Genomic DNA, 8,538 nt, shown 5'->3' on the forward strand with positions numbered 1-8,538 from the left:
GGATGATTGCTCAAACTTTTTACAATGGTTTTGAACCCGAGTATAAGGCATCTCTTGGATGCGGCAGCAGGAGGTACCTTACGTAGCAAGACCCCCAATGAGGCCCGTCAGTTAATTGAAGAAATGAGGGTTAAACAGCTACCAATGGAATGCTAGGGAGAAGAAAAAAATAGGCGGTCTCCATGAAATAGATGCGGTAACTTCATTGGCGGCTCAAGTGGAAAATTTGAGTAAGAATTTAGATCTGCTAACTTCAAATAGAGTGGCGGCCATGACTAATTGCACCGGGTGTGGTGGAGGACATGCTCCCTCCGATTGCCCGATCTCTATCGGTGATGTTTCTTCGGTGGAGAATGTTGATTATGTAGGTAATGGCATGAGACATCAAGGAAACCCATATAGAAATACCTACAATTCGAGTTGGAAGAATCATCCCAATTTCTCATGGAGTAATCAGGGTCCACAAAAGGCCATGGGGCCACCGGGTTTCCAACAACAGCAACAAGCACCTCATGTGGAAAACAGAGTCTCAGGTTTGGAAACCCGAATAAATGACTTAGAGAAGCACTTGACTAGATTTGTGCAATCTGCAAATACAAGGTTTGAATCAGTCTAGGCTACACTTCGCAACCACACCGCCTCTTTGCATAATCTTGAAAATCAGGTGTTGCAAATTGCGATGTCTCTTTCTAAAAGACCACATGGAAGCTTGCCAAGCAATACAGAGACCAACCCTAGAGAGCATGTGTGGGTGATCACTTTGAGAAGTGGTCGTGAGGTTGAAGGTAGGTTTCTGAGTGAGAAGCCAAAAGAACACGCACTCGAGGTTATAGAGGTAGAAGAGGGGACAAGCAAAGAGAAAGAGGTGGCACCCCCACCTTTCAAGCCAAGAATCCCTTATCCCTCTAGATTAAAAAATGTCCAAGGGAATGAACAATACAAGAAGTTCCTGAGTTTGTTCGAACAACTCCACATCAATATTCCTTTTGTTGAGGCATTGGCCCAAATGCCTAAGTATGCGAAGTTCTTGAAAGACTTGTTGACTAACAAGAGGAAGTTGGAGGAATGTGCTTCAGTGATTTTGGATGCTTCATGCTCGGCGGTATTGCAAAAGAACATGCCGAACAAGAAGAAAGACCCGGTAAGCTTCATCATTCCGTGTAATATTGGCAATCTAGGTGAGGAAATGGCATTGGCGGACTCAGGGGCTAGTATCAACGTTATGCCATACACTTTCTTTCAAAAGCTATGCTTGGGCGAGCCTTGGCCTACTTGGATGACTTTGCAACTAGCGGATCGAACAGTGCGACATCCGAGAGGCATCATTGAAATGTGCTTGTCAAGGTGGACAAGTACATTTTTCCGGTTGACTTTGTAGTGTTAAATGTCATTGAGGATGTGGATGTACCCTTGATACTTGGGAGACGGTTCTTGCGGACTTCCAAAACATTGATTGATATGGACGGCGGAGAGCTCACATTGAGAGTTGGAGATGACAAGCTCACATACCGCCTTGCTGAAGCCATGCGGCATTCTCTTGATTTTGATGATACTTTATACTTTCTAGACACTACTGATGAGATTGTTGAAGAATACATGCAGGAAATGTTCAATCCGGATCCGTATGAAGGTTTGTTCGACCAAGAGGAGGGACATGAAGATGTAATGATGCTTGGATCGACGGAAGAAGTACCATCTACCCCGGGGATCCTGAAGAAGGTGCTCCAGAAAATGAAGAGGGCTAGGAGACGCCACCGGAAACACTCCAAGGCTATTGGAGACGTCCGTGAATGGAAGGAGTTGGATGAATCATTTCTAGGTGGTCCCAAGCCCGATAATACACCCTCTACTTTCAATAGATTATGCTCATCATGCTTTCAAGTCATGGGTAAGATGGCAACCTTCATCTATGAACCCCCGTGAGGTAGGACAAGGTACTTCAAGCTTAGTGACGTTAAACAAACGCTTCTTGGGAGGCAACCCAAGTGTTTACTCTTTTTCTTAGTTGAATAATGTAGTGTTTTGCATGAATAAATTGTGGAGTGTTGGTGTCTTGATTTTTAGATGCTTGTGCTGCGATTTTATCGTGGGTTTTTAAAGTCATCTTGTGTTTTCATGTGGAATTGGTGAAGTTTGGTTGTTTGAGCTCTATTTCATGTTTTTCACTGGTAAAATTTGCATAATAGGGCAGGCTCTGAGTGTGTAAACATGTTCAGAGATTTTCTGCAGAGCCTGCAGGTTTTTCTAAGGCATCCAGTGAAAACACACTGGCGTGTGAAATTTTCACACACCCGTGTATATGTATTACGAGCTCATCTAGAGAAGGCACAGGGGCGTGCGGCTACCCTATGAACAACCATGAGACTGTCACACGCCTGTGGGTAATTTCCGCACGGGCGTGTGAATTCCTGCAGAGTTGGGCGGATTATCCCGAGAGCACACAGGGACGTGGAATCGCCCCTATGGGTGACCTTGTGAACCACACACGGGGGTGGGTAATTTCCACACGCCCGTGCGAAATTCTGCAGAGGAGTTCTCTAAATCCCGAGAAGACATAGGGGCGTGTGGCTGCCAGATAAGTGCTTGTGAGATATTAATGTGAAGCATTCTTTCCTTATGTTGAGCATTACTCTTCTCGAGTTTTTACACTAATATGTGTGTTTTTATGTTACTTTCGTGTAGGTAGGGTTGTGAGGCCGATTATGAAGGAAAGAAGCCAATGTGGATCATAATGCACCGATTTTGGGGGAAATCTTGCTCAAGTTCAAACGCGAAGACATAGGTCGGGTGTAAGATGCTAGAGTGTGTGCCAACCTCCTCGTATTCTAGTTGGCACATCCATTTGGAGGGGCACATGTGTAGTCACACTCGAGCATTCCGACTTATGCACATAGAACAAGAGCTCCACCAACTTGTCTATCATTGAAGAAGCAAGTGATCCACGATGTGAACGTGTGCCCATTTGCGTTACCCCGATGAAAGCATGGATTCGGGATGCTATTCAGGCGGATACTTTAGCAAAGAAATGCAGAAAACTCCGGCAAAGTACTGTAGCAGTACTGTTCATAGCCGGCCGAGAAAACAGGAATTCAGAGAATCCACATGGGCGTGTGGAAATTATCCACTCCCGTGTGTAAATTCCACATGGGCATGTGAAAGATCCACAGGCCCGTGTGGTCGCCCGATTCCAGCCCTATTTAAAGTTGATTCAACCCCGATTTCAGCATTCTTTTTTCATCTTTTCCCTAACTTGAGAGAGGGTTTCGGCTAGGGTTTTGAGAGGTATTGGCTAAGGTTTTGGAGAGGTTCTACGGCTCCAACATCATCATTCCTTAGGAAGAAGGTTGGTAGGGGAGCTTCCGTCGAGGCGTATCCTATACCGAACGAGGGAATCCTTGGACAACGAGTAGAGGACTTTCCACAAGACCATCAACACGACTATCGAGGGGGGTTCTCTATGGATTCATTGCGTTTACATTCTATTTCTTTGATTGTACTTAGCTCCATGGAGAGCTAAACCCGTAGAGGGTACTTGGGTATTTGTGAACCCTAGGATGTATTTGTTTTATTGAATGTTTTTATTATGCTTTTAATTAATTCATGTTTGTTGTGAGTTCCAACCTTGAATGCTTGATTGTATAAACATTTCCCCTAGAGTGACACTAGGGTTGAGAATTCTTGTTGGTAACCTTGTGAGTGAGTGACACACCACGAGTGTTAGACAAAGCTAGGTTGGAGAGGGTTGAGAGGGTGAGTCGAGAGGTACAGGAGAATCCCCTTTCTCCTCCGACATGATAGATTCTACCTCTATTCCTCGAGTTCTTTGCGGCCATAATAGAGTGAATGGTCTAAGGGATGACCCTCCGCTGGGGCTTAGTTGCACGTGCAACGGAGTGAAGCGTTGAGGTGATCTTAGTATCTAGGGCTTAATTTTGGTTAGGGACCTTACACTTGGACCAAAAGGTTAGGTCTATAGTTAGGAAGAGATTTATCACTTGGAATCCCTAGAGCTCATTGCAACTCTATTCGAGTGTGAGGTTGAGAGGTTATCTAATCTCTCCTCCAGAACATGTATAGAGTTAGGCATAGTTGGCCTTAGGTTTTGGACTATGTATTTAAGGATTTCCATGACTCACCATTGCATCGATTAGGAAGCATAATAGAGTGTTCTTGCACTTGAAACGATTGTCCTAGGTGGAGCATTATCCGAGTAGCCCATCTTTATTACTCATTCCCTTACCTCCTCATTTACTCATTCTTTCTTACTCGTTGTTTTTACTTTTGAGAATTGAATCATTGTCACACTTATCACTATTGACCTTTCACATAGCTAAGAAGCAGATTAAGTGTTTTTATTCCCTACTCCCTGTGGATTCGATACCCGCTCATCCGGGATTATTACTTTGACAAACCCGTACACTTGCAGGATATACGTCATGGGGACCTTGTCAATGCCCCTGTGAGTTGGGCATGTTAATGACGACGCCCGTGGGGAATTTCCGCATGGGCGTGTAGAACACTTGGCAATTTTCTCGGATGTTAAGGAAAGCCACAGCGACGTGTGGCTACCCCTGTGGGTTGGGCGCACGGGCGTGGGTATTTTCCGCACGCCCGTGCGAGAGCAGTCAGAGTCGATGCAGTGTTTTCCCGAGAGCGCATAGGGGCGTGTGTACACCCCTATGGCTCTCTTGTAATTAGGCGTGGTCGTGCGGGTTTCATGGCCTGTGGATCCACACATGCGTGTGGAAATTCCACACGACCGTGTGGATTTCTACAGCATTGGCTAATCAACCTGTTTGATCAATTGTATTTTAAATTTTGCAGACTATGGCACCTCGGTCAAAGAAGCATACGGATAAGCGGCCACGTGAGTCATCTTCCGAGCCTGAGGGCATGAGTTTCACTATTCCCGAGCATCAGGTTCTTTTTGAGAGGTTGTTGAGAGTTCGGTTTGGACAAACTCGATTCCTAGATACGAGCATACTGAGAGATCTACAGCAGGGAGATGAGTTAGAAGACGAGGTCGAGGATCTCGTATCAGTAGGTAGTTGGAGGCGGTTATTGACAATTAAAGAGCTAGCCATCCGAGAGCTCGCACTGGAGGTATTATCATCATTTGAGTTTGATAGATCCAACGCGAGCTTCCACAGTGTTGACACTATTTAGTTCAGAGTATTTGGACACCACCATAGTTTGAGCATCACTCAGTTTTCTATTATGATTGGCTTGTATGAGTAGGCATTCACAGATACGGAGGAGTACGCTCAATTACCGACTGATTATCCTGGAGCCTTGCCCCGCAGAGAGCTTGCAGAGTGCTATTTGGTCAGGGTCAGTACGAGCCGGGGGGTGTCCAAGGCCATGTGCCTTTCCCGACTTGCATACAAATATTTACATGACATCATGAGTAGGTCGGTGAATGGCCGTGGTGATAGCACTAGTGTTCTGAGGTGACAGAAACTTCTGTACTTTTACTCGATGGTGCAGCGCATACCGATTCACTTAGGACACATCATGGCAGAGTACATCAGACATCTGGGGCATTATGCTAGACTGGGAGCGATCTTCTCAGGCGCTTACATCACGAGATTAGTATTGGGCATGGGTCTCTTGGACGTGATTCGTGGGGCCAAGAAAATGAGTATACCTGCTCCCTTGAGCCTGGAGACGATGAGGTTGATGGGCATGGTCCGCAGTGTTCGGACAGGGGTTTTTGCTTTAGTGCTACCAGCTCCGGAGATAGCCCAGGATGAGGGTGATGAAGCCAGGGTACCTTAGCCCACTCCTGAGCCTCCGCCAGCACCAATAGAGACCGAGGCATCTCCTGTGGTAGAGGAAGCACCCCCCGTCCATATGTTTTCACCATCTCGAGCTCATGATCACTTTGAGGGGCTCGAGAGCGCTTTGGCAGTGATACGGACAGAGGTCATTGAGGTCGGAGCAGAGATTTCAGAGATCAGGGCAGCACAGGCTGTTCAGTACATAGAGTTCATGGCACGTTTTGACGTATTACAGCAGATCTTAGAGCGAGGCGTCGCCTCCTCATTTGTCTTGCGACCAAGGACTTCTCAGCCCCACTCGGCATCTCCTGCATCTCCATCCCCTATCCCCGGCACCGGTGAGCCCCACCATGTGTGTCTTCACCAGCAGGAGCACTGGAGCCCGAGGGCGACACCGACACTTGACATTACTTTATTTTACCTTTATGCACTTTATTTTTAGACTTGTATTCTCAGAAAGGATTCTCCTTCTGAGTTTATTTTCATTTTGCATCTCGAGTTGTATTCATTGCTTTATCTTTTATATACTCGAGTTATTTTTGTTTTTCTTGAGCTTCACTTAACCCCCTCGTATATGCGTGTAGATGGTCTTGTCATCTTGGGAATTGAGACTTTGTCATGGGCATGGCCAAGGTGCTTCGACACTTGCCTGATGTTCATAAGAATGGTCTTCCTAGAATTAATGGAACCTCCACGTCTTCATCAACATCAAGCACCCCAAAATCTATAGAAAAAATATACTTGTCAACCTTCACTAAAACATCATCAATTATACATCTGGGATGACGAATAAAATGATCGGGCAGTTGTAATGTCATGCGGGTTGGTCTTGGGTCTCCTAACCCCAATTTCTAGAACAATATGTATGGAATGACATTTATACTAGGTCCTGAATCAGCAAAGGCTTTTTCTTCCCCCAAACCTATGATAACACATGGTATGATGAAACTTCCCGGATCTTTCATCTTGTTTGGCAATTTTTTCTGAAGCATTGCTGAAGATTTACCTTCCAAAACCATAGTCACACTCTCTTACATCTTCTTCTTGTTGGTTAAGAGGTATTTCAAGAACTTTGCATAACGAGACATTTGTAACAATGTCTCTACAAACGCAATGTTAATGTGTAACTATTTGAATAAATCCAGAAATTTATTGGTTTGCTCGTGAGTTTGGTCTTTCTACAAATGTGCCGGATAAGGAATCCTTGGAGTATATGAAGGGGGTGACACAGCTGCCCCCTTCTCCTTGTCTTGCAACTTATCTTTTGGCTTTTCTTGAGGAATATCAACAATCTCCCCAGTGGGGATTTTAGCTTGAAGAATTTTAGAATTTTGCTCAGCAGTGAGCTTTTTCTTGGAGCTTTCGACCACTACTCAAAGTGATCACCTTCACTTGCTCTATTTGTCCCACTTGATTCTCCAAATTGTTTAAGGAAGCGGTGTGATTATAGAGTGTTGCCTCTATGTTTTGGAACCTTGTGTTGGTCGATTGAATAAACTTTAACAAAACCCTTTCTAACTCTGAAACTCTCTCCAGCATCGAAGGTATCCTAGTGAGGCAGTGGCCTTTTATTGGCCTTCATTACCCCATGAGAGATTTGGGTGGTTCCTCCACCCTTGGTTGTAGGTGTTACTATAAGGATCATGTTGTCCTCTTCCTAAATTACCCACAAAATCTACTTGTTCAATTGGGGCTGAAGTAGCAATTGAGATAGGATAATCAGATGTCATATGCAAACCCCCACAACCATCACAACTTGTGATTGCGGCTACTCTTGGTGAAGTCAAAGTGTCCAATTTCTTTCTCAATGCCTCTACTTGGACTGCCAAGGATGCAACTGTTTCAATCTCATAAACGTCTAGCCACTTTCTTCTTTTTTCTTCCATTCCATTGGTAGCTATTCAAAGCTATTTCTTTCATCAATTGTCGAGCATTTTTGGTGATCTTGTTTCCCATTTTTCCTCTCGCAGCAGCATCAAGAAGTTCTTTGGTGCTTGAGTTTAACCCATTGTAGAATGTATGAATGACCATCCACTCGGGGAACCCATGTTGTGGACACTTCCGCAAGAGATCCTTGAATCATTCCCAAGTCTCAAATAATGATTCAAGCTCCATGTGAACAAATAAAGATTTCTCATTATGAAGCTTGGCCAACTTTTCCTAGAAGGAAATATCTTGCAAGGAAAACTTCGACCATTTCATTCCATGTTGTAATGGAAGCTATTGGCAATGAATGGAGCCATTGTTTGGCTTTTTCCTTCAATGAGAATGGGAAAGCCATCAATAGAATTGCATCATCCAAAACTCCATTGATCTCCAACATGTCACACACTTCAAGAAAATTCCCAATATGATTGTTAGGGTCTTCATCGGCTAACCCATCAAGCTGTGCAGACTGTTGAACCATTTCAATAAAACAAGGCTTTAACTCAAAACCCTAAGCTACTACCGGTAACCTAATAATGCTTGATGGTATCCCATGAACCGTAGGCCTAACAAAATCTGAAAGTGTTCTTTGTTGCCCCTCTTATTCTACCATATTATCGGATTCTTCAACCTCTATTTTAGCTGTAAAATTCTATTCTTGTGCAGGTTCCTTGGCTCTTCTATAAAATCTACGGTTAATTTCAAGATCGTCTTCAACCAATGTCAAAGGGTTACCTCGGGTCATAACCTGTAGCTGAAATCAAGGAAAAGAAACAATGAGAAAAGTGAAAGAGAGAAATATGAAGTAGAAAAACAAATGAAAAGTGAATGA

At 44.3% G+C, this 8,538-nt stretch overlaps 1 non-coding gene across 1 annotated transcript; it reads left to right on the plus strand.

Moving 5' to 3' along the window:
- The first annotated feature begins 7,821 nt into the window (after window positions 1-7,821).
- LOC120257747 lies at window positions 7,822-7,927 on the plus strand. The gene has a single exon (XR_005535835.1). It is a non-coding gene; the product is annotated as a small nucleolar RNA R71 (small nucleolar RNA).
- The last annotated feature ends 611 nt before the right edge of the window (window positions 7,928-8,538 follow it).

The sequence above is a fragment of the Dioscorea cayenensis genome, chromosome 3 (genome assembly GCF_009730915.1).
Source record: "Dioscorea cayenensis subsp. rotundata cultivar TDr96_F1 chromosome 3, TDr96_F1_v2_PseudoChromosome.rev07_lg8_w22 25.fasta, whole genome shotgun sequence".
NCBI lineage: Eukaryota > Viridiplantae > Streptophyta > Magnoliopsida > Dioscoreales > Dioscoreaceae > Dioscorea > Dioscorea cayenensis.